The 26,680-nt window shown below is 33.4% G+C and overlaps 1 protein-coding gene across 1 annotated transcript in view; it reads right to left on the reverse strand.

The window, feature by feature from the left end:
• kst (spectrin beta chain, non-erythrocytic 5 kst) overlaps positions 1-16,956 on the reverse strand; it is a 117,232-nt gene extending 100,276 nt beyond the window's left edge. Inside the window, exon 1 of the mRNA XM_073085222.1 lies at positions 16,894-16,956. The gene's annotated coding sequence lies outside the window, so the exon portion shown is untranslated. The remainder of the gene's footprint in view (positions 1-16,893) is intronic.
• Between the last annotated feature and the right edge of the window lie 9,724 nt (positions 16,957-26,680).

Raw genomic sequence — 26,680 nt, forward strand, 5'->3', positions numbered from 1 at the left:
AAGGCTCCACGACCACACCTTCTTCTGCCTAATAACAGCAGTGTTAAGCGCTGCTGTGTTCTGGTTTGAAGAGTAAGGAAACATATTTACCAATCGAACGGAGTTCTTAGGGGTAGCAACGCATCTATGACGCAACGCAACGCATCTATGACGCAGCGCAACGCATCTATGGCGCAACGCAACGCATATATTGACGTCGTCAAGTATTACTCTAATGTTATCTAGGGTTGATTACTACTTTAATCTTATAAAAAAATCTTTTCACCACGCTTTTTTAGCTTGACCTGTATGTATGTATGTAACGGAATCGAAGTCGATTTTTACCCACTTTGAACCACTTTGGTCCGATTAATTTAAAATTTTGAACAATTGCCAAGAACCGATGACAATACACGATTTAAACATTTTATCCCATTCACCTCATCACGATCCTCAGGAATCAGGATTAACGATTATCCTTGTGTGATTTAAGCGTGGTTTTTAGTTTTAAACAACAATTATTCACTATAATATTTTCTTAACTCTAAATAAATAATAATATAAATAACAAACAACATAGAATAACACAGGTTCATTTTAATCCAAAATTATACAGGATCCCAGCGTGAAATTTAAAAATCGTATCGTAACTCCAGGGTCGAATGTTACTGGACATTCATACAACCCGGTTATAACGGGTCAACTTAACCGAATCGACTCGTAAACTATGTAACAATGACTCAATTCGACTACAATGGTGACAAAATCCTCGTGAGCGGAGCAGCAGTCAACCAAATGATTAGATTAGGTAGTTAAGGCTGCACGCAGTTGGGCGGTAGTGTAAGCGGAAAGCGGGTAAAATTATTGTAATTTTTGAAGTGACAACTTCTTTAGCGGCGTTGTGTACTTTTTATGATGCGTAAAAACGTTAAACTAGCGTCAGGATCACGTGTCTGATTGAAAATTCGTAAGACGGCAAAGATAACTGAAAAAGTCAAGATGTCCTCCGGTATCAGCATAGAAAAAATATGTCACTGGGTGTCAGTTTCATTTTTTCTTTATTATGTTTTATTATTCAGGTTAGGTTTTGCTTCTGCCAGCACTCCCGGAGTGGCACCCGTTGATTTTTTTGTACAAGATAAGGAAGTCAGGTTTCTTCCTCATCGTTCGTCAACCTGGTCCTAAATCTCTCTCGCTCCAATAGGACACGTACCCAGCAGTAAGACTGAGTAAGAGAGAGTAAAAATAGTAAGTTACATAACAATGATTTTAGTAAAGTCTCTCTTAAGATTGTTTTATAAAAGTAGCTTAGTAAAGTGGTTTCTTCCGCTGAAGGACAGCTGTCATGCACCTCAGAAAAGATTAGACGATTATAACCCGAGAACGACCAAAAATTTCCACCACTTTCAAATAACCAGATAATATCAAGACAATAGCAAAGCCGAGTAATTTCATTCCTCTATTTTTTGACAGGCTTTCAAACAGAGTACCTACATATTATCCGCTGTTACTAACACCGTACCTGATGTACCGTACCTGAGTAGCAGCGGGTTTAAACGCTTATAGCCGTAAGCAGCACTATAAGCGTTTAAACCCGCTGCTACTAACACCGTACCCTGTTACCCAAGGTCACCCGCGTATGGATTTAAATTTGAGGCATGCCTCAAAGCTGGTTGTGAGAACGTGACCCGCGATAAAATATTATTAATTTATTTTATATATCGTTCAAACTTCTGTGGGGCCCGCGTGTTGTAAATTATAAGTATAATGTATTTCTATTAAAGTTAGTTGCGGTAATATTGGGGATGGGTTTTTTTTACTATTGGAGTAGCAGACGAGCATGCAGTCCACCTGATGGTAAGTGGCTACTGCCGCCCATGGACATCTGTAATCAACCTCAGATAGGATTAGATATTTCTACCTGAGGTCGGCCACAGATGCGCTGCTACTCTTGAAGACTAAACTGGAACGCCTCAGAAAAGTATGTTTCCCTCACCACACTCTTCAAGCCGAAACAGCAGCGCTTAACACTGCTGTTATGAGGTAGAAATAGGTGTGGCGGTGTTGCCGCCGGAGCCGAACCATAAAGGGTTCTATCGTACGATTGAATTTGTGGCCCAATTTAAATACGGGCGATAGTTTAATATTTTAATCAGTTTAGTCCTTTGTGTTTTTTTTTAATATTTGCGTAACTTAAGTTTATTTATGTAAAATGTCAAAATGAATGACAATGTAAAATAATCACAGATTAATAAAAATCTTCAGTTTTATAGGGCAAGACTGGATTGTCTATGGTTTTCGCTTTGAAATAATAAAGCTATGTTCGATTTTTGATCTATTACTAGAATCGTTCGTCAACGAAACTAATAGATTAGATATAGTCCGCGTAAAACTGCTAGTCCGCTCTGAATATAGAAATGGATCGCGTCGCCATAGCAAATTGTATGACTACACCTGCTCGTAACAACCTCAAAGCGGACTAGCAGTTTGGCGCGGACTATACTCTGAACGATATACAGAATTATAAAGAGCATTTTAACGGATATGTCCAGTAAACTGATCCTATTTTAAGGATTCCGTCCAGAAAGGAAATCTAAGCTTATACCGTGCATCCGTCCGTCCGTCCGTCCATTATTCCGTGTGTATGTTGTAACTAGAGCTTTATGTATATTTTATATATGTATAATAGGTAACCTATGGAAATTTGCATACAATATTCTGTTATTATGACGGATATTCACACAAATAATTAAAAAAAAAACGAATAAATTAACAATAACATACAGTTTCTGTACCTTAAATGTATCTCAACGTTTTGTTTTTCCTTTATCGTAAAAAAGGTTTGTTCAACTTGTTTTGGTTATATTTCAAATTTTAGTAAAACAAATAATAAAAAATGGTCGAGCGTGAGTCGGATTTGCGGCAAAGATGCCAAACACAATTCAATACGCCACCCCACACTTCATCAATTACACATAATAATTGCATTTACTTTAAAAGTATATGTTATCGTCGTTAATAAGAAGCTTGGATATTAACGATATCACATTTTTATAACGTTACATTAAAGTAATAAGTGACGCATTTGATACTACAGTTTAAAAAACAGATGCGGGTAGGTGAAGTGGGGACGACACCTTGGCGGCGCTCGAATTAACAGAGAGCGACATTCTGGTCGGAGACTTCAGCAAGAACAGTCGAATAACGGAGATACTTGTGTAGTTATAATACTTCTAATCACTAGTGTGAACTTACTTACGTATAGTTATTATATCGTTACTCTGTACCTTTTATGTGACTATAAGATTACACGCCTTCAAGACCTTCAAGATGACTATTATTTAATATCAGAAGTGCTCGTGAAGAATCCAGCTCGCAATCATGAACGGCGATTCGTAAGTACGAACATCCTTGACACAGGACTAAAAACCGTGAGTTAAAACATTATTTTGTCATATGTGAGTTCAATCTCGGTAATAAGTAAAAATGAAGGTAGATAAATGTCTTTGATGTAAGGGCAAAGTATTTAAATGGATAGATTGAGACTAGTATGTTGGAAACAGGATATAATTGATTAATAAAATTATTGTTGCTATTATAATTGGAGGCTCAATTTAAAAATATATATATAGTACAATTGTGCATACCGATAATTCTTAATACTGGAACGAATTGTCCTAATTGTTACATAAATTAACTAATAATTAAATGATATGTTAATACCCTCTGAAAACAATACAAACTTTAATCTTCTCAAATTACTTGTTAACATTATAAACTGAAGAGTTTACTTCAAAATAAGTTCATTTTCTGTGAGTGTCTAAAAAAAAATTTTTGCAAAGCAGTTCTTGTGGTAACTCTGATCATTTGGCTATAGTCTGTGGTGTGAAAAGTAAATCCTAATTGGTCTAAAGGTACACCTACTTATGAAATATATATATAAATACACCAACTTATGAAAATATTTTAAGGGTCTTTATTCTTAAATGTCAGGCTGTATAGATATAGAGAGGCATATATGGGAACCTAATGGTTGTTAATATAGGCTAATGTACGCCATAAATTGCATACAGATTAGACTTGTATTTATTTTTTATAACTTTTAATGTTGAATCAACTAGATTTACGTATATGCGTTTGTTATTATTGTATGGAAGGGACTATGCGGTAACAACAAGTGCAGTTACAGAGTACAGTATACCTACTTGATATAACTGACACGTTTATTAGGTTGCAAAATTTTGATTATTCATAATTGTACAGAAATATATAATATCTACGTGGTAAATATTTATCTGGCTGCAAATAAGTATCACGACCACCGTATTAAGTGGCTAATTGTACCCACGAGGGAAATGGTCAATGAGTTTAAGGTTTTATGTTTATATGGATATAAATTGACTTTATTTAAAAATAAACTGGCATTCACATCTACATTGTTCACATTTTCATTTTATAGATTAATGAAAGTTTCCTTTTGATTTCATATACTTGATACGTATTTGTTATGAAAGAAGCAAGGAGTACGTCGCCAAATTTGAGCTTTCCATCAATTCTAGGCGATCTCGCGCAGTACTGTGTACTACTGTGTTTTGACACCCATAAAGTATAAATGCACATCAGTTAATGATCTATAAGAAAACTGAGAAACTTATACGCTGCGGTCTCTGGAATATAATATTTAAAAAAAAAAGTCTCCCATTCTACTTCTGACTGACTCACTTATACAGAATATTAGATGTCTATTTTAAATTAATTATGCAACGCTTCGTTTTGTATTAATATTTCATTACATCTCTTAATTTGAAAACTTTAAATTTGAATTTGAAACATTACACGTCCTTTTTGTTTGAAAATTGGGCACTATCAAATACTGGTAAATGAAGTTTTGTACCTTAAACGTTGAGACGCTTAGACTATCGATATTATCAATTATGTGAGCCACTTACGAAATGATAAATGGGATCCACTTTGTATGGGATTCAGAATAAATAATTTTAAATAAAATAATAATAATAAATTGATGCTTTTATAACTTGCGCTTAGTTCTATTTACAAGTAACAGAAATTAAGTTATTATACGTATTAAGTGAGAAACGGTCACTGAAGCCTACATAAATTTAGATAGTCTCTTGTATACCATATTTAAAATGAGTCTTGCCTGCGACTTTGTTCATGTGGATTCAGAATATAATTTGAATTGCATTTTTAAAACGAGTCTTGCCTGCGACTTTGTTCATGTGGATTCAAAATATAATGTGAATTATACAATGCAGTCTGTCAAGATCACGGAGTACGTTGGTAATTTGGAATACTCCATTACCTGGTCATATAATGTTTAAAAAAATGTATACTTTTGATATCAACTTCGTAGTTTCGGTTTTAATGCATTTTCAAACATACAAACCGACAGAAAAAAATTCTTTTTCAAATATATTCGATGTAAACACGTGAAGATTTCATTCTTATTATAGGTATATCATAGCCAAATGAATAATAATGTTGTTTAATAATATAATCAAATAAAAGCATAGGTACATTTCGATGGGATTTTCTTATACAATAATTTACTTTTCATATAAATTTCATACGGTTCACAATTGCGTCATGTCTAGGTTTTCTCTATAGAAACATCGAGCGTCTCCTTGAGAGTGTTGGTTGTAAATGATACATATTATAAGTATGAATTGTTCGGTAATAAGGTGCATCATAAGATAGTTTGACTAACTGTTTGTTTGGCTGGCTGGTATAAAATCATGATCAACTTTAAAATACCTTTTTCAGGTCATAGAAATTTTAGGTTGTGATTGATAAGGAGCCACATGTTATGTAAAACAGTTATAGTTTTAAATCTGACGATCCTGATGAGACAAAATTAGAATTGTACAAGATTATTAAAATCATGTCATGTCATAAGTATTCAAAAATTTTAAATTAATCAGACCGTTCAAAGTAGGTAAAAATCGGATTCAAATATTCCGTTACATACATACAGGTCAAGTTAATAAAAGCGTGGCAAAAATAAAAGCGTGTTTAAAAAAATATTTTATCAGTTGTAGACACAAATAAGGATAGTTAAATAATGGCCGGTTTCTGAAGTCATTTTTCTTGGTAGGTAGTTTACGAGTATGTATTGAATAACACTATCCGTTTGATAACTACGGAAAAAAAATCTGCTTCCGAGGAACTCAATGTAAGACAAGCTCTGTTTAAACTCCGTTTAGATTAACGAGCCATTTTAATGTGTTTATTCTTTCCATAACATTATTTGATATTTTTTTTTTGTAAAAAAAAAAACGACGTTTACGTAAAGTCTAGCAAATCTTTCTTAGTATAATGCATAACTTTTACAATAAAATAGCCCCCAAACCATAATTTCCTTATGGGAATATTAATTTAAAACTTTTGGTGAAATAAAAAAAAAAGTTAAGTAGTTAAGATTATTGCACAATTGACAAGTATGTCGCTGACGTGAACGCATGGGTCCGTTAAGCTTTGTTAATTAAATTTTGAAATTCATGTAATAGTATGTATTATTATAACCGAATATAAATTCAATTTAATGTATTGAATTTTCTTTCTGACTTTCAAGTGGGTTATGTAGCCCAGCCCTACTTTGAAAGAAATAATTTGAATTTGTAATAAATAACGTAAAAAAAATGGGTTCATACAACTTATTACGTGTTATATTGTGTGAAATTCATGGTTTACCATTATTTAGTCTTTAACTTTAATATAATTCATTTCAAATATAAACGATATATTATTATTTTGATACTGCTTCATCAGTTGATAAAAGACGTACGTTGGAAAGGCAACTATTATTTTAACACGCTTTTATTAGCTTCAGACGTATGTATGTTGGTATGTTGGTATGTTAGTATGTAACGGAATCTTTGAACATGATTTTAACCACCTTCAAAACGTCGGATTAACTCGAAATTTGGCATACTTATTAAGGACCGATGACAATTCAATATTTTAAACATTAATAGTTTTGTACCATTGTCCTTATCAACATCCTCAGGATTAACGTTTTTCGAGGCGAGATATTTCAAGCACCTTCAGCAAAGTTCATCGCAACTTTAGATTGCAAATAATAATTATTGCTATTTAGTTTCAATAGGCGTAATTTATATATCGTGATTTTTAGTTTAGAAAATAATAATGTTATTTCCCTATAACTCAAATGTTCTGAAACATATCTATAATGCCCTCTTGTAGAATGATTTTTAGGATTCCGTACTCAAAGGTTAAAACGAAACCCTCTGCGGTCTGTTCGTCTGTCGTTGGGCTTTATCTCTTAAATCGTAATAGATAGACACTTGATTTTTTTACAAACGATGAATAATGGTGGTCGCTATAACGAGAAATACTAAAAATTAATAAATAATTATAGTTCCAAAAACTAAAAAACACGCTTTTATGATAAAATCAACTAAAAAGTAGAAAATAATTTTCAATCTAAGAATCAATTAAGGAACAGTAAATAGTATAATTGTGGAAAAAGTGTGGGGTGCTCCATTTATCAGGTTCGAAAAGCACCCCACACTTTTTCCACAATTATACTATTTACTGTTCCTTAATTGATTCTTAGATTGAAAATTATTTTCTACTTTTTAGTTGATTTTATCATAAAAGCGTGTTTTTTAGTTTTTGGAACTATAATTATTTGTATAAAATAACATTGTAATAATTAAAAGAAGTACTAAGTAGTAATATAATAATGTTATAATAGTATTTTGAGTCGCACAGATTCATTTAGTGGCCAACTATATATCTATCTATCTATCAGTATAACAGTTATTGAACAGGTTGTTGAGCATTCCGAAATGCACTAATAAGATAAACGTCGTTATTCTGATGCGTAACTTTATCGAATCAATAGTTGTTAGAGATTTAACTATTGGACTTAGAATCCAGGCATAAATAAAGTGGGCAGCTAGATGTTGTCATTCCTGTAGGTGTAGGAAACTTTGTGGTTTGATTTTTATTTATCTGGAGTTAAGATGGATTAGTGCAGATGCCTCGAGCAGTGTGATGTTCACGGGTGTCTCTTGGTGATGCATATGGTTGGGTTGACCCAAGGCATCGAGTACCTTGAAGACACTAAGTGAATATTGCATTTTTGGAGTAAATTTGAGTTGAGCACTGGCCGAATGTTATCGTAAACAAGGTACAAAAACTGCGGTGATACATGACTAGAGTGATCCTATATGAACATCACCTAGTTATAACCGTGTTTTTTATTATTTAACAATGGTCTAATGCATTCGCTTCAATACCTGTCGCGCATATGACATTCATGTAAAGAGTCCTTATGAACTATGCCTGCAACAGAAATCCGTGGTGAACACTGTTGGGGCAGATTTATAACCTAGGTAATATACAACTAGTGTGATTCTATATGAACATCACCTAGTTTAAGCCTTGGTTCGGATCAACAGTTCGGGCCTTTTACATGCGAGTCGGTATTGCAAGAAAATGCGTATAGTTTAAGCCATGTTTTTGATAAACAGTTCGGGCCTCTTACGTGCGAGTCGGTATTACAAGAAAATGTGTAACTCTTCTGGACTTAGGCATTAAACAACTGGTTTTCTTTTGCAGCTCTTGCATCAGACCATACACGATCGAGGACGAACGTGTGAGCAGGACGGCCGAATGTTATCGTCGTTAATAAGAAGCTTGGATATTAACGATATCACATTTTTATAACGTTACATTAAAGTAATAAGTGACGCATTTGATACTACAGTTTAAAAAACAGATGCGGGTAGGTGAAGTGGGGACGACACCTTGGCGGCGCTCGAATTAACAGAGAGCGACATTCTGGTCGGAGACTTCAGCAAGAACAGTCGAATAACGGAGATACTTGTGTAGTTATAATACTTCTAATCACTAGTGTGAACTTACTTACGTATAGTTATTATATCGTTACTCTGTACCTTTTATGTGACTATAAGATTACACGCCTTCAAGACCTTCAAGATGACTATTATTTAATATATATCGTATTAATTTCAATTAATTTATAGACAAATACAGTAAATAATCGCTAAACTTTCATTAGCCTGGAGAAAGTGTACTAGATGTGGCTTGGACACGGTGTCTGACATCCGTGTCACGACACGACAGTCACGTGACATCTGATCACCGCCGCCATTGACCTAGTAATTAAAAAAAAACTGAAGAAAATAGGTGAAAATATGGGGGTGTTTAAAGAAATACTTCTTACTATACTAAGGGTTTTTTAATTAAAGGAAGCAGACAAGCATGTAATCAACCCCGATAAGATTAGATTCCTACCTAAGGTTGGCCACAGATACGTCGCTACCCTTAAGGACTAAGCTGGAACGCCTTGGAAAATTATGTCTCCTTTATCACACCCTTCAATACAGCAGCGCTATTACTGCTGTAATTAGACAGAAATAGGTTTGGCGGTGATGCCACCGGAGTTGGACCACAGAGGGTTCTACCGCCTTTAAATCATCCCTTAAGGGGGCAAAATTGCGTATAAAAACATGTAATACATTATGTACCTACTAGCAAATCGCTTGTTAAATGTCCGTTCTCAACACACGACACTTGTGATAAAGGGATGACGTCCTTAAAATTACACAGATAGCCGTTATCTTGCTACTTTACTTGCAGGTATTTATTGCACTTATTAGATTAAGCGGTGAGGTACGTAAGGGTTAAGGCGGTAAGGTACTTCATATATTTATTGTTTTAACGGCGAAGAAAAATGTCGCGAAACCTGCATACCTGAGAGAATAAAAAAAACTGAAAATTTCTCAAAGGTGTGTGAAATCTACCAATTCGCACTTGGCCAATGCGGTAGATTATGGGGTAATCCTTCTTACTCTGTGGGGAGACACGTGTCCAGCAAAGGGACAATAATGGTTTAACGGTTGAATAGTCACTTTTTTATAATAAAGGAGTAGTAGAGGAGCATGCAATCCACCTGATGGTAAGTAGCTACTGCCGCCCATCGACATCTCTAACCAACCCCAGATAGGATTAAATATTCCTATCTGAGATCGGCCGCAGATGCGCCGCTACCACTGTAAACAAAGCTGGAACGCTTGGGGAAAGTATGTCTCCTTTTGCACACCCTTCAAACCAGAACACAGCAGCGCTTAACACTGCTGTTATTATCGAGAAAAACAGTTACTGTCGAGTGGACTGTATGCTTTTATTCCTACGTCGATAATACAAAATTACTCGTGAATTTAGCAATAGAGCCAAAATCTATTTGCGATTGGATCAAGTTAGAATTAAAAGATATTTATAACGAGCAGCGGAACTCCGATTAGCAAACGGTTCAGTTATCGCATTGTTAACTGATTGAAGGTTCACCAAGTGGGTCACGCTAAATGCCCTAGAATTGAACTGAAAGCCCGTCAAGTGCAATAAACAGGTGCACGATACTCTATTGACTCTATACCTACAAGCTCTTATTCATGTTTTTATTACTGTTCGATCGAAACTGTTTTTCAGCTGAAAACAGAGTTTAGTAAAGATATCTCCCCGCCTTGTAATTGAAGGAAGCCACAAATGGATGACACAGGCTGACACATACGTAAAATGGTTGACTGTTTTCCCATTACGTCTCCGACTGTCATGGCGTGATTTAAGCGGAAGAATGCCAACATGTGCAGTTAAACACGAAATCTAATAAAAAGTGCGGAGAAATACCGTTTCATTCGTATATGCTCTAAAAACATTTTTATTAATATTTTCAAACGAACGAAACGAAAATGATGACAGTGGCAATTTTAATTGTCAAAACATTTTAGGCTTGTGAAATTTTTAACAAGTTTCTAAAAGTCAGTTTCACAAAGGAGCATTTGGACAAGTTCTCTAATCGATTTATACAAAACTGAATGTTTGTCTGTCTGTACGTCCTTAATAGAATCGTAAACTATGTATTTGATCATGTGATGATCTTTAGCAAAGTTGTTTTGCATGAGCCCACGAAGGTTTCCGAATTTTTAGTTGGTCCAACCAATTTTCGACAGATGGCGCCACTGTCATTCTAATTAAGGTACAAATTTTCAGTTATATGTATGCCATGTTATTTTTTTAATCGCGGTCGAAGCCGCGGGCTCTACTAGTCTATACATATAAATAAAATTGGAGTGTCTGTTTGTAATAATGAAATAACCCGCCTATAAAAGTCCCTTCAAAACCGGTCCAGCCATTTCAGAGATTAGCCAGAACAAACAGGCAGACAAAAATTGTAAAAAAAAAATGGTATATGTACCGTATGTATATTCATATGCATGTAGTAAAATGCGTTTATTTCAATTTTAAAAACAGGCACTCCAATTTATATGTATAAATGTATAGATTAGGGTTCCGTGTTTACCCTTTGGGTACGGAACCCTAATACGTACCACATAACGGTAAGCAACCGTAACGATATGTAATCTTTGTAACAGTTTTCCAACTGCTAAACGTTCTAGGGGACACTACAAAGAGTGTCCCTTACAAAAATATCCGAAGATTATGATTACCAGGATTGTAAATGACAAGCAGTATGCTCCGACATTTACAGTTTTGTAAAGTAAACTCGTCACCGCGTTTCAGGACTCGTACAGCGACATCTGTGTTGTACATTTTACAAAAAGATATGTTTAAAACTGACAGCGGTGCGGTTTTAAACATAATTGTTTTGTTTAAAACGAAACTGTTTACAGTTTTAAACCTAAAAACATTGTGCTATAAAATAATATGCCTAAATAAATATGCCTTTTATATCTAAAATCTGCAAAATTTTAAAGTCATGTGATAACAATAATTATGGGAACAAAGAAAAAAATAATTTTAATTTAGAACACCGCCATTTTTGGTTACAATGGATTTCCATTGATGATTATTGCCATATTGATTTCAATATCTTGACTAAAACAAAATTTCGAGCATTTTTTTTTATATTTGAGCCTAATGATAAAGCAGACGTGCTGCCATATGGAAAGCAGTCACCGTCGCCTATGGACATTTTGCAACACCAGAGGAGCCGCCAATGCATCGCCGGTTTTGTAGGAGAGCTCTTTTTGCATCTTTTTTGAAGAGCCCCATGTCATTTAAGATCAATAATAAAATTTATCTCACAGTATAAAATTATAATTAAAGCAGCTACATGTCTACAATATGTAAACTGCAATTGTCTAACTATATAATGTAATACAAAAGCAAAAATATGCCATAGAATGTAAAACAGCGCCATCTATGTTTATGGGAATATAAACTTCTTGTTTAAAACAAAATTAAGTACAGTTTTAAACAAATAACGAAATTTATTTGTATACTACTATGACATAATGGTTGTAGGATCATTTTAAATATGGTTTGAAGGTGGTAAAATCCGACTCCGACGGCACCAGCGCCTCACCTTGTTCTACCTAATAACGTCAGTGTTAGGCGCTGCTGTGTTCTGGTTTGAAGGGTGTGGTAAGGAGGACATACTTTTCCGAGGCGTTCCAGCTTAGTCCTCAGGGATAGCGGCGCATCAGTGGCCGACCACAGGTAGGAAACTAATCTTATCTGGGGTTGATTACGGATGTCCATGGACGGCAGTAGCCACTTACCATCTGATGGACTGCATGATTATCTGCTACTCCTATATTATAAAAAAATTATATGAATAAGAGTTCGCGACAAATGCAAAGCATGTGAAGCAGGAAACGTTTGATCAAATATTTCCGATAACAAAGTTCATGTCCTTAATAACATGTATAACATATTTATAAAACTGACCTCACAGCCCAAGAGGTGATGACGGCGGAAAAAAACCATTTATGTAATATATTACTCATACATCACCTAATATACTCTGTATCATCCTGGATGACTCAATGTTAACAAGATTGGTTAAGTGTGGGATGAATATTCATAACTTTTTTTTAAACATAATAGAAAAAGGACCATGTGCTTCATCTGTTATAATAACGCTTTTTACACTCATCATTTCACACTGAGATTTTTCCCGTACCGTGATCACACACAAAAACGAATACACAAACACCTAGACCCAGCAGTGAAATCTAAATTTATCATATGGACCTGGCGGGGATCGAACCTGGGACTACCAAACCAACTTGTTGATAGCTTCGCAACGTGGGTCGTTGTCACAATCAACGTCAATCATAATCAACCTCAGATATTATTATAGTCCTATCTGAGAACTCGGAGGTCGGCCACAGAGTTGCTACCAATAGGAATGCTTCTGTGTAAAGTGCCTTGGACTTACTAATAAAATAATAACTTTAACTTACTAACTGCAATCTAGAAAATAATATAGTAAAATGCCTGCCCAAATAAACAGTGTATACATTCAAGACTAAATTGGTAGAATATACTTTTGTTCAGTTTGTAGTACATAAATACTTCTAAATGCGTTACATGGGTACACCTAAGTTAAATAATATCTTTTAATAAAGAAAAACTTTATTAAAAACATTTTCATTTAAAAAAACTTAAAGAAACTTTTATTAAAAGTTTTTCACTTTGTAAAAACCTTAAAGAAAAACTTTATTAAAAAGTTATTACTTAGTTATAAAGAAGACTTTTTTCTTTATAGAAAAACTTTTTAATAAAGCTGAAAGAAGAAAGAATAAAAAAAACTTTATTAAAAAGTTTTTCTTATAATTAAGTTTTTCTCATGTAACCTGTCTTTTTTTAAAAATAAATGTCTATAAAGCAGAAACTGAATGTGCCCGACTTATCACATTCTTCAAACCGTAATACAACAATGTTTAACACAGTTATAAGGATAATAACGCCGGCTTATGAATAGCAAAAAGAGGTAAATCAAATATAATAATGACCTCATTATGGTTTTACCAATTATCGATTATAAACATATAATTCATATCACAGTTAAATTACTTTGATTTGATTATCAAAAAGTATGCTGTTTATTTTACGATTCAGTAAACTTTTTTTTGCGGTCTGTCACGTTTTATATACTTTAAAACTATAGTTGTAGACTATATAGGTATATGTAAATAGGAAAAGACAAAATAATTCTATAGCTTTACTAGCTGACCCGGCAAACGTTGTGTTGCCATATAAATAAAAAAATGTTAAGGGTGAACAACCCTTTTCACTTAGGGGTATGAAAAATAGATAGTAGCCGATTCTCAGACCTACTGAATATGCATATAAAATTTGGTGAAAATCGGTAAAGCCGTTTCGGAGGAATACGGTAACTAACATTGTGACACGAGAATTTGATAAAAGATATCTTCTGTTTGTCAACCTATTTCATTTGTCTGATAGTTATATAAGCACCTCACATAAATAAAAACCATCAAAAACATGCGAATGTATGGTTTCCTAAAATCAAATGCAATAATATTTCGAAATTCGACCATAGGAAGAATAATAATAATAGGACGAATACAAACGTAAATACATGTTGCCAACGAGGAAAATTTTAAGCAAAACAATTCAATTTATTCGCTGCGATAAATTGAAATACTAAATGGCGAATAATTAATTGCTTTTAAGCAGATTTCATGGTAATAACATCACGACTGAAGCACAAACATCGTATTCACTTAGTTCATTACATTTATCTGTTATTTTATTAAGTCATCAATTCCAATCATTTATTTGCACAAGTATTTATAGAGGCGAGTAATTTGTGAGTCAGTGCAAGACAAGGATTTACAATATTTGCCGCTGACGTGGCCTGAGACTAAGCGTGGCCAAAATAATAAAAAAGTTTTAGATTATTTCAGACTGAACTCTGTCATTAAATATACTATACAATGATATTGGAAACTATTGTACTATAAAGTGTAATTTAAAGACAATATATTACGCCATTAAATAGTCGGAGAGTTGACAATTTTTGGGCAAGTTTTTGAGGCAAGCTGAAAACTTGTCACATACCTCTCCTATTGTACCGCAAGTGCAGACCAGGCTGGTGAGTAAATCTACTAAATCAACCTCCTTTTTAAAATATTAATTGAATATAAGTCCCACCAAAATGATCGTTTTTTTTTTAAGAATCTTATTGTTTAGTTATAAATAATACCATCTCGTACCAAAAGAATCTGTGATGTATTAAAATTTTACAGCAATTACGCCCGTTATAAATAAATACTCAATCCATACTTTTTTGTCTACCAAAATTTGACAATTTTTAGTAAGCAGGTGGTACATCCATGTCTATCTTTTTAGAGAAAAAAAAAGTTATATTCTAATTTTGAAGGGTGTGGCCATTGACATACTGGCAACGGGAGTGACTAAATGTAAAACTTATTAGGGTCGGTTAAAATACGATGTTCATTAAGTGGCATTACTTACATTCTAAGACGATCATCTTAACGCTCAGGCCACTCTGTGATCTGTTTCGGGCAGAACCCCTTTCTATATGGATTTGGTTACAGATGTCTATGAGCGACGGTGATTACATACCATCATACCATCAGGTAGACTGCATGCTCATTGGTTTCTTCCATCTTACAAAACTCCATGATACAATTATGATATGATATATTATGATACTGCATACTAGTTGAGTGCTTCAATTAAATAAGTGAATATGATCAAATACTCTTCATCTTTTAGCACGTTGAATAGGATTTGAGCGTAACAACGACGACTTTCAATCTTATAAATAAGTACCTAGTAGTGCCCCCGGCACGCCCGCGTTTGAAAAAAATGAAATACATATAACTGAAAATTTGTACCCTCATTGGGATGACAGTGACAAATTCGTGGGCACCACAAGATTGCTAAAGATCATCACATGTTCAAATGTATAGTATACATGCATAGTTTACGATTCTATAAAGGACAGACAAACAAACATTCATTTTTACACGCTTTTTATTAGCTTCACCTGTATGTTTGTTTGTATGTTTGTAACCGACTTCTTTGGGCGCGATTTTGACCCACTTTAAACGGCCAGATTTCGTTCAAACTTTGTAGATTTATTTCACAATTATACTATTTACTGTTCCTTAATTGATTCCTAGATTCATTTAGATTTTCTACTTTTTAGTTAATTTTATCATAAAAGCGTGTTTTTTAGTTTTTTGAACTATATTTATTATATATATAGGTAGGTGTTTACGTGGTTAAGTTATGATTTTAATGAGTAATATTCATCATTTTCCTCGTAATAAAATTTAACTAATATATGTAGGTAAGTAGGTAGTAATGTAATAAAAATATCTATTACTATAAGATTAGAGCTATGACTGTATTGATAAGAATTTATCTAACTTTATCTTTTACCGTGTGATATAACTATATTTTGGCCTCTCAAATTGAGAGTTTGTTGTTCAAATATGGGGTTCAAATCGCTGACTTGAAGTTATGTGTACATAGATTAGTGTGTGTATTAGAAATTAATTTGCACTTAAAAAAACTTACATGGCTAAGAGTTTAGTAAAAAAAGTTTTGAAACGTATGTGAAGCCGTGCCTACAGTGTAAGACCAGTGCCCACTAGTGGGATACTAGAATTTTTCTATTTGTATCAAATTCTTTCTCTACTACAAACTGCATGTCACACAAATTTTATATAGTCAAATCTGCATTATTGTGAAACGCTCTGCGCATGAGTTGTACGTGAGAAGTAAACTATAAAATTAATAAATAATTTTTGACCTACAATAACTGCTTAATTTTTAGTGGACTCCCGAATGACTATTCCGAACGAAGCTTAAAATAAATCGCCGACCCCTAGTCTAAACGCAAAAAGATCCAAATATGTCAACAGAATGCAATTTCCCGGAGAAAGTGCATAACACTGTTTCACTCCAGCGCATCAACTTCCGACAGATTAGCCGCGCAATCCACTTCACACATCACATCACACAAAACGCAACACTATATCACACACAAGGACACGGTATTCAAAAAAACAATGACTTTTGTGTCATTGTGTTCACCTTTTTAGTTAAAAAAGCACGTACGAACGACTACACGCTTCAGATAACTGGCGCGAACTGACGGGCATGCATGCAATCTGCCGTAAATGGTGTTTTCGTCATTCGTGAAGTTTCAGGGTTCCGCGCGCTGTCTATATACCTACTTTTTGTTCATTTTGTTTTGTTGATTTATTTTTTACAATACAGTTAAGGCTAACGGAAACAGTAGTGCTTGATAATAACATTTTTCGCATCATTGGCGGTTTTTTCTAGTTGTCTCTTTGACTATAAGCAGGTAAAATAAGATTTTGTCTAAAATTAAATTACTCTTAGCATATAAGTCGTGTTTGATACGTGACATTCTAGAACTAATTTAGACCTTACTTAAGTCAAACTTAAGCCTTATGGTTAGAAATTCTTTTAAAACCGATATTTCAGGCAGGGTTTCCGTTTTTTTATGTTTCAACACTCTATAACCGACCATGGCTACATAAGACCATATGGATAATATCAAGAAAAATAATAATTCAATAGTAAAATACCATAAAAGAGATTTACGAGAACGTTTCATTTGACTTTACACCGGATGAGTTCAATTAATTCAAATTAATTCAGACGTGGGGTTCGACAAAAAAGAGAATAATAAGAGACCGCTTAAATGGAACCGGTTTTTATTAACGCTAATACAAATAACCTTTAATATTTTGTAGTAATTCTTTTTACTATAAACTGATGGAACGGCTACGCTCAAAATTTATATTTTAACCTATATTTATTTACTTCATAAGTATTACAATTTTTTTGCATAAATTGTCTATTCCTAGAGAAAAAGAAGACTAGAACGCCATTGTAGCATTTCTCGTTTTGTAGCAATTATATTTTTGACGGTTTTGAGTTCGTAGCCAACTTTCCGTACTTCTTAATTCGATGATTCATTTTTAATTCCTAATCATTAACGAGTTCAAACTGACTTAATGCTAGCATACTAGAATTCCAGAGACCATGATGAAGCATCATCACGCCAGCTCATTTATCAGTTATCAGATCATGTAATTATGTGTAAGAAATCAGTTCTTAAAAGTAACATTTTCTTAAGAAGGAAAGAAATTTAAAAATTAAATTATTTTAATAATCTTCACAACTAAACAAAATGTTTCGCATGTGTTTAGACTTAAATATTTAAGTAGTTTTATTTAAGAAAATTGACTAAATCTTTTTAATTTTACTTGTAAATATTTCTCTAAGTTATTATGTTAATGCCATTGCCAGCCCTATGTCAAGTGTTGACTGAGCATTGTAGCAAGTTGCAATTAGCAATAACTACGCTAGTTTCCTACTCTTATCGGCGTCCACTAAGTATACTTCAGGAAAACTTACGTGCCTACTTAGTTCAAAAATAGACTATTACCACATAATATAAAGTGATAAGGAGTGACAGAGGGCAGTAATATAGAGTACAATAATTTTGCTGCACCTGTGTAATGTTAGTATAATATCAATGAATGGTGCGTGATTTACGTTCTTCAATAAAAATCAATCTTGCTTTACATTTTTTAGACAATTGTTCTCAAATTCCTAATTTTGGAAGGCCAAAAAGTATTAAGGTCGCAGGTACGTTCTGACGTTACTGGTTTTGCTTATGCAATCCTTTTTCCACTGACAAAACACCTAAGGAATCACTACAGTTTGAGTGCAAGAACAACGCCACTTCTGTTCGGTACCTAAGCTTGCTGGATTCATACACGTTTCAGAAACATCAACACCACATTTGTTGTTGCATTGTGATAGTAAGAGTTAGGCTGTCCTGTATTCTACTTTTGGTGGTAAACGGAGATTAGGGCTTAGTCAGTTCTCAGTGGTAGTGCAACGAATCAGTGGCCGACCTCATGAAGAACTACAATATTAATTAGAATTGATTACATATGTATTTGGCCAATAGTAACACTTTACAATCATGTGGACTGCGTACATCTGCTATTTTAATTTCTTTAAAATTCTCAAATTATGTTTTTAATGTTTTGCATGAATAATGTAACTTTACTTACTTTAAGCGTTTTAATTGAAAATTCTTGTAATCAATGCTTTTAATGCTTAAATAAGCTACAGAAAAGACAGAAAATAGTCTTTAATTCCTGCTGTTATTATCATTACAGTTAATGCTTCACAGATACAAAATCTTTACACAAAACATGAAAGGCTGAGGCCTTTGCTGTTTTATTTACATTAGGCTATATTTAGGGCTTGTACGGGACCCTTTACAAATAAACAACGTAAGGCGGCGCGCACACTGGGCGCACGTGGCCAACACTGGCACACGTGTGCGCCAGCCGGCGGCTTCTGACAGGGCTGTGATATTAAATTAGTGATAAATTGACTAAAAAAAGTTTTAAGTGGTTTAATATTTATTGTAACTGTTGGTACAACAATGGGAAACCGATGTAATAATTTGGTTAAATCAAAAATATTTATCTTTGTGGATCCTTAACAATACGACAATAATATAATCTACCCCTTTCTAGGTGTTTCGTTTTCGTTTTAACATTTTGCTAAAGTCTGTTCTAGTTAATACCGCTTGCAAAAAATCTTTAATTTGTATAATTACCTAATTAGATAACTAAATTGGAACAAATTTTACTATTTTACTATTTACTATTTTATCAGTGATATATAAAGAAGTGACTTTAAATGAGGAGTTATATTTTCTTTGCATATTTTTCTCTAATTCAGTACTAGAGCAATTAGTCCAATAAATTGTCGCAATTATTTAAAGTTTATGTTATAAATAAAAATACAAAGCCCTACAAATCGTCAATCATTGGCTCTTCTTCTTAACGACTTCTAGTAATCGTTACCTTTTGACACCTCTCCCGCGCGCTGTTAAAAGTTGTATGTCATTAAGTTCAAACTAATGAGATCTGCGCCCAGCTGTGAGCTATACTTAAAATAAATAATGTTTTCTCCTCATAGCGCTATACTAGCGTTTCCTAGTGATTATTTGGTTAATTTCAAAAATCGAATCTTAAACGCTGGTTTGCCTGCTCGGAACAACTTCAGAGCGGACTGGCAGTTTGACGTGAACTAAACCTGCTATATTATTTTATTATGTATTCAATAATTTAGTTGTTTTATTTGCAATGTTTTCCATTATTATTTGCAAATTTCAAAGCTTATCGAATCTTAAACTTTCTGGTTGGTAGAACGGTATAAATGTAAAATAGAAGGAAAAATACAAAAATATAGTGCTAAAAACAAAGTTCCCGCCTCATTCAATTCGCACTATCTTTTTTAATTTTACCACACGCTTTTGATCAGACAGACAAATATAATGATTGTCTTCATAATTATAATGCTTGTCTTACGAGGCACTGTGCTTTGTCAAAATACAAAGCTTATTTTATTTTTTCAAAATATGTTCCCCTTATCGAGGTAATGAAAGATTACGATTCCTTGTAATTCTCATGAAATGATAAGTTTATTTTAAGCATTGTGTATATGGTCTTAGATCTTATATGATCTTAGGTCTTTAGATCACATTCATACAATTAAACAGGTAATTGAAAAATACAAAGAGTTTAATAAAATAGTGTATATAGCGTTCATTGATTATAATAAGGCGTTCGACAGTTTGATCCACGAACGAATTTGGGACAGTTTACAGCAACAAGGTATACCACAAATCTACGTAAATATCATTAAAAAAATGTACTCAAATAGTAGAGCGAGAATACAGCTGGAATCGTTAGGTAATGAATTTCCTATAGAGAAAGGCATCAGGCAGGGAGACCCAATCTCGCCGAAGATTTTTTCAGCTGTATTGGAAAGTATCTGTCGAAATTTGGAGTGGGAAAGCTTTGGTATTTGTATAAATGGTAAGAGACTAAATCACCTAAGGTTTGCCGACGACATAGTGTTGATGGAAGAATCGCCGAGAGTTCTAGAGCAAATGATTAGAGACTTATCTAAAGAGAGTAATAAGTTTGGTCTAGTCCTGAATAATTCAAAAACAAAGCTCTTGACTAATAGCGTAGAGGTAGAGATAGCAGTAAATGACGATGTGTTAGAGTACGTTGAGGATTATGTTTATTTGGGACAAATCATATCATTTAAAGATCAGATGAAAAAAGAAGTCAACAAAAGGATAGCAAATGGGTGGAAAAAGTACTGGGCACTAAAGTATTTAATGAAAAATAAAGACTTTAGCATGTCCATTAAACGCAAGTTATTTAACACTTGTATTTTACCTTGTTTGACTTATGGCTGTGAGACATGGGCCCTTACATCACTAAATAGAACGAAACTTGCAACATGTCAACATGCTATGGAGAGAAGCGTTCTTGGCCTCAGAAAAAGTGATAGAGTTAGGAATATAGATATAAGACAAAAAACCAAATTTACAGATATTTTGCAAAGGATAGACCAACTTAAATGGAAATGGACTGGCCACTTGATGCGCTCTAAAGAGGAAAAGTGGAGTAAGGAAATCACAGATTGGTACCCCAGAGATTCCAAAAGAAGTAGAGGTAAGCAATATTGCAGATGGGAAGATGAAATTAGAAAGACAGCGGGACCATACTGGAGGAGAGTCACAAGAGACAGGGCTCAGTGGAAAGAATTAGAGGAGGCCTTTGCCAGGAGGCAAACTGAGTTAAGAGACCTGATATAAGAGGTTATTTGTTAAATATTTTTATCTTTATTGTTTATTTTAAATCGAAAAGATGTAAAACCTTTTGCTATATTAGTGTTTGTATATTCTCAGTAATAAAGGCTATTTTATTTTATTTATTTTATATGGTCTTAGTCATAAAGCAATTTAAAACATTCGCAAGAACTCGTTAACACGATACGACACGACCACGACTTTTTATCTCTCTTCCGGTGCAAATGCAAGCGGATGTTATCTATTAATAAAAATAGTTTGAACGTGACCTCATATACTTTTGAGGTTTGTCTTTTTGTCTTATATTTTAAATATTTGAAAGAAATTTAAGACGACTAAAGTAGAACGTATTTTTTTTATATTTTCTTAAGATATTTATTCCTATTTATGCCTATATTAATATAATTTAGTCACGCATTGTTAACAGAGTATGTGAGTGTAGGTATACAAAAAGTTAGTAGGTAATAAAGTAGAAAATGAGAAATTAATCCATAATAATATTGGATCACAAATTAATAGATCAACCTGATTCTATATATCGGCGTTTTTATAATAAAGGAATCGTTACATCACTTTGAAATTGAGTGTAGGTAATCAATTATTTTTAGCCGTAATCATCATCATCATCATCATCATCACCATAGATAAAGTAAATTAAAAGAATACCATCAAATTTTTCAAATGTCAAATCTCTTCACTGCTGGCCTCGGTTCTCTGCTAAGGGCGATAATAATTCAGATTCTAGACAATCTACTACGACAAATGCGGTTGATAATCTCAACCTTATATAATTATTAATGAAATCTAGTATTATCAATAATCAATCACATAACCTCGAAAAATAAACAGTGCGTAAGATCCTCGACTTTTTTCAAAATTTTCAACTTTAAACGACTATCTATCGCAACTTTTAGCTTCAAATAACTTAATTACATTCTCAATTTTTTCAAAATGTTGCATAATGGCTACTGGTATTGAAATAACAATTTACCTGTTACCACGAAAGAATTCGATAAGATATCGGTTGTCGAGTCTGTCTGATATCGCTTATCAGATAATATCGGGATTAAAGTGATGATTTATGAATATTATTAGATAACTAACCCTAAAAATATCTTTGTAATAATGAAACAATTATGAAAATCGCTCTATAATTACAGAAACCACATATACGTTCCAATACGTATTGTAAAAACAACTTAATGACTTTAAAAATGCGTTTTCAGATACCTAAATATTTGTGAACTCTCTTTAGTCAATAATTTTATTATATTGTATGAAAGAATGTCTCAAAAGTTGTGAAAGCCAATAAGCAATATGGATTAGATTTCAAGTTAAGGCACAATCACGCTGACGCCATTATGAAAAATTATTTCATTCCAAATAAACAGTCATTTATCGCAATGAAGACGTTATCATGGTGCACTGATATTTAAAATACAATATTTAAATTTCAGGCAATTTTAAAATTAATATAAATAACTTTTTAAGTTATATTTTATAGTACTTAAACATAATCTACAATTTTAAATTAAAAAAATAAATCATAACACTTTTATTTCGTTTTGGTGGCTTGCAAATAGATTTATTCCACTAGGATCACCTAGGTGACCATAGATGATATTTAAGTATCCTTTGATCACAGATACAAACATCCAGTTATTTATCATCGTAATATTATAGAAGCCAGTTAAAACAATACAAGGATTGGATGTTAGTCAGAAGAATCCGGCTATCAGAACGACTCGAATCGGAAACTGCCGGTGCGCAGACGCACAAAAACGACAAAGCTGCCCCAAACTTGAACTTGTCCGGCATCTGTTTACATTGTTGCCGTCTCGCTCACTCCTGGAGTCTCGCTGGGTCATGCCGTCACGCTCACACGCCGGGCAACGGTACACGGTACGTTTGTGTAGTGTTGTACTATTGTTGATGAGTGGATTCGTTAGGACAATTTATACGGAAGATAGGGAATTACTATTGTCCCGAGTACATAAAAATGCTATTGTACTTAGTATAGTGTACTTTGCAAGTCTTAACAAAATTGGATTAAAACGTAAATTAGGTAATTTTATAACTATTTGCAATAAGTAACACCATGTAAATAGGTGTGCTATAAGATATGAGTGAGAGAATAAGAATTGAGCGTATTTTTTGGTATCAAGTAACTAAAAAAAACGTATTTTACAGACATACTATCACAACTGCTGTAAAACAAAAACCGTACAAAAAATAGTGCTATTTTTATTACGATTTTTTTTAAAGGTCTGCTACGAAAACCTCTGATCAAGTAAGGCAATAATACTTAGAGGTAGTCAATACGAGAATATTTTCTAGCCAGCGCCTACAAAACAAAAAAAACTTAAAAAACACTCTCAAATAGCCGTTTAACGTACTACAACCATAGATTAGTAAAGATTACTCACTCCTAACAAGAAAATGTACCCAGTTTTGAGAATTGAAATAGTTGCGTAAAAAAGTTTAGTCACGTGTCCGTGCTAAAATGTCCCTAAAATATTTGAAATAATTATTTATTTATTACGTAAATTACGCAGTATTAGTTATTTATTCATAAATTTTCTCTAAAAATGTTTTTATTTGTCAAGAATTCAAAAAAAGAACTTACTAAAATAAGCCATTTGTGGCTTCATTCAATTTCAAGGCGGCGAAGTATCTTTACTAATCTATGATTACAACGTACAATGAGAACATTGAGTGAATTCCTTTAAAAAATGACGGTTGAACGTTACGTCATCGGAGATTAATCGTTACACAAATAACTTTACTTACAACAATACTAGTCTCCACTGTTATTCCAATTAACATAAGGTTTATATTAGCAAAGCTTCCGTATATGGAATGGCAAATAATAATTGTCGTTGTATGACCAACGTATGGTGATGATCTCACTTTAACGTACAGAATGTGATTGTAATTGCAACAGAAAAGCTAATATTCTCGTAAATATTATTCATCGGACAGATTATAATAGGTGAATATAATTATATTTTATGGCAGGGTAACATTTTTAGCTACACGTAAGGCGAGCATCGATTAAGGCGAGCGGAAAATATCGTAAAAGTATAAATCACGTGTTTCCATCATGTTTCCATACGGTAATATGTTTCTATAAAATTTTGTGTGTATTACAGTAAATATATCGTGGAAAATTCTTTTCCTTTTGGTGGGATGTCTGCTCTCGTCGATATCCTATCCTAACTGTCCCGGTGCTGGGTAAGTCTCCTCTTAGAGTGATAATGATTACGAGTAAGTTCATAGTCCACCGCTCTAGCCAAATGCGAGTTGGTAGAATTCACACACTTTTAGGAACTTTAATGAACTCCCAGGCGTGTAGGATTTTTACGACGTTATCCTTAATCGTGTCATTGAATTTCTAAAAGTATTTCAAAATTCGGAGAAACATGTCTGGGATTTGAACTTTGACGTCCCGATTAAGAGACAAAAATATAATCTCTAGGCCATCACTACCGCCCGTTATTAACCACTAAGGAATTTATTTTATTTCTGAATATAGCAGTCGCATTTATTTACTCTTTTGGTCATAGATTAGTACTTTTGGTTAACAATGTGCTCTGCCGAATGTAACTGTAATCTTTCTGTTTATACGAATTCTGGTCTTCAGGGGGACTTTAACAGAGACTTTCAAAGAGCAAACGATTACCAGAATGGAAACAGTCCTTCTGTTAATTATATTAAGTCATCAATGCATCTATAGGATATATGTAACCAGCTCCAAATTTTTATTTAAATCAAAATGTTGATGGTATTCGTAATTTTATCGAAAGTGAAGCCGTGATAGAATGCGGCGGCATGCGCTGTTTCCGGTAAACAAAGATGGCGGGTGACGTAACAGCTGTTGTTATAACAATAACAATGTCACACATTAAGCACAATGGTAGCTTGTTGATTGGATCCTGTGCTATGAAATAATATTTTGTGTGTAATTTGTCAAAGGTAGTAGAATTCTTCAACCGCAATAACATCATCACGATACCATTTAGCCTTACGAACTTTCTGGCTTTCCTCCACTGGTCTTATGAGTTACGAGAGTGCTGCAGTGCAGCTGTATTTTCGTTTGTAGCGTGTCAAATTAATAGACTTATTTTTTTTTCTACTAACGAGAGACGCTACAACTTACTCCTCCAGTGTAAAGAAACATTTGGGGGCGACCTTATTTGGATCCTTATGCAATTGGAACTCATTTGAAAGAATCTTAGATTAGTAAAATACAGAACGAATAGACGAAATAGATATTTAAAATCAGATAAGGAGAAAACTCTTTACCTGCTTGTATGATATATAAAATATAGATAAAGTTTAAATATGGAAAGGTAATCAAAATAAACCAAGCACGCATGGGCCTGAGCAAGAGACCACGTTATCGTCTTAACGTAAAAGTAACTAAACTTGTAGGAAACTGGTCATATTATTTACATCACTCTAAGAATATTTTCAACATCAAAGACGGTTACATTCAAATATGTTTGTTGTAGAAGTAACGAATGTGCTAGGCGCGCTGGACTTAAGACTATTTCGTAACTGCCAAGTGCCAGGTCAGAAGTCTCTTGTCTGTTTCGTAATATTATTACAAGTAGGTAAATCGAGTCTCTTCAATTTTGCTTCAAAGAAAGATAGCTTCAGGAAAAATGATTCTATATAAACTTAATATTTATATGGTAAACAGGAACGGAAACTTTTTTATTAATAATTTTAAGATAAAATAATATGATAATGAAATTGACAAGAATTAATACAATTCACACAGAGAAATATGTACCTACATTTGACCAATCTTATAAAAATAAGAAAGGCAGCGTCTATTAAGGCAAAAAAATGCGTTATGTACTTAGATTTTCCGTGTACATAGGTAGTATAAATAAAAAATATTAATTAAATCCCTTATGATTATTCTTTCCGTGTAAAAAATAGAGACATTTTTGAACCAATTATTAAAGTAGACTTGATTTGAAAGTTGTCTTGAATAAGTATAAAAATCTCACTGTTATATCAAGCGTGATAAAACATTTAAATTTATGTATCAACTCAACTTAGCTCAATTGTTACGATAGAAGATAAATGTTTATTTAGATGACATTAACATTCTTTTGGTCTCAGAACAGAAAATTTAGT

The sequence above is a fragment of the Epargyreus clarus genome, unplaced genomic scaffold (genome assembly GCF_041222505.1).
Source record: "Epargyreus clarus isolate Ecla_fem2 unplaced genomic scaffold, WU_Ecla_fem_2.2 ptg000022l, whole genome shotgun sequence".
NCBI classification, from domain to species: Eukaryota; Metazoa; Arthropoda; class Insecta; order Lepidoptera; family Hesperiidae; genus Epargyreus; species Epargyreus clarus.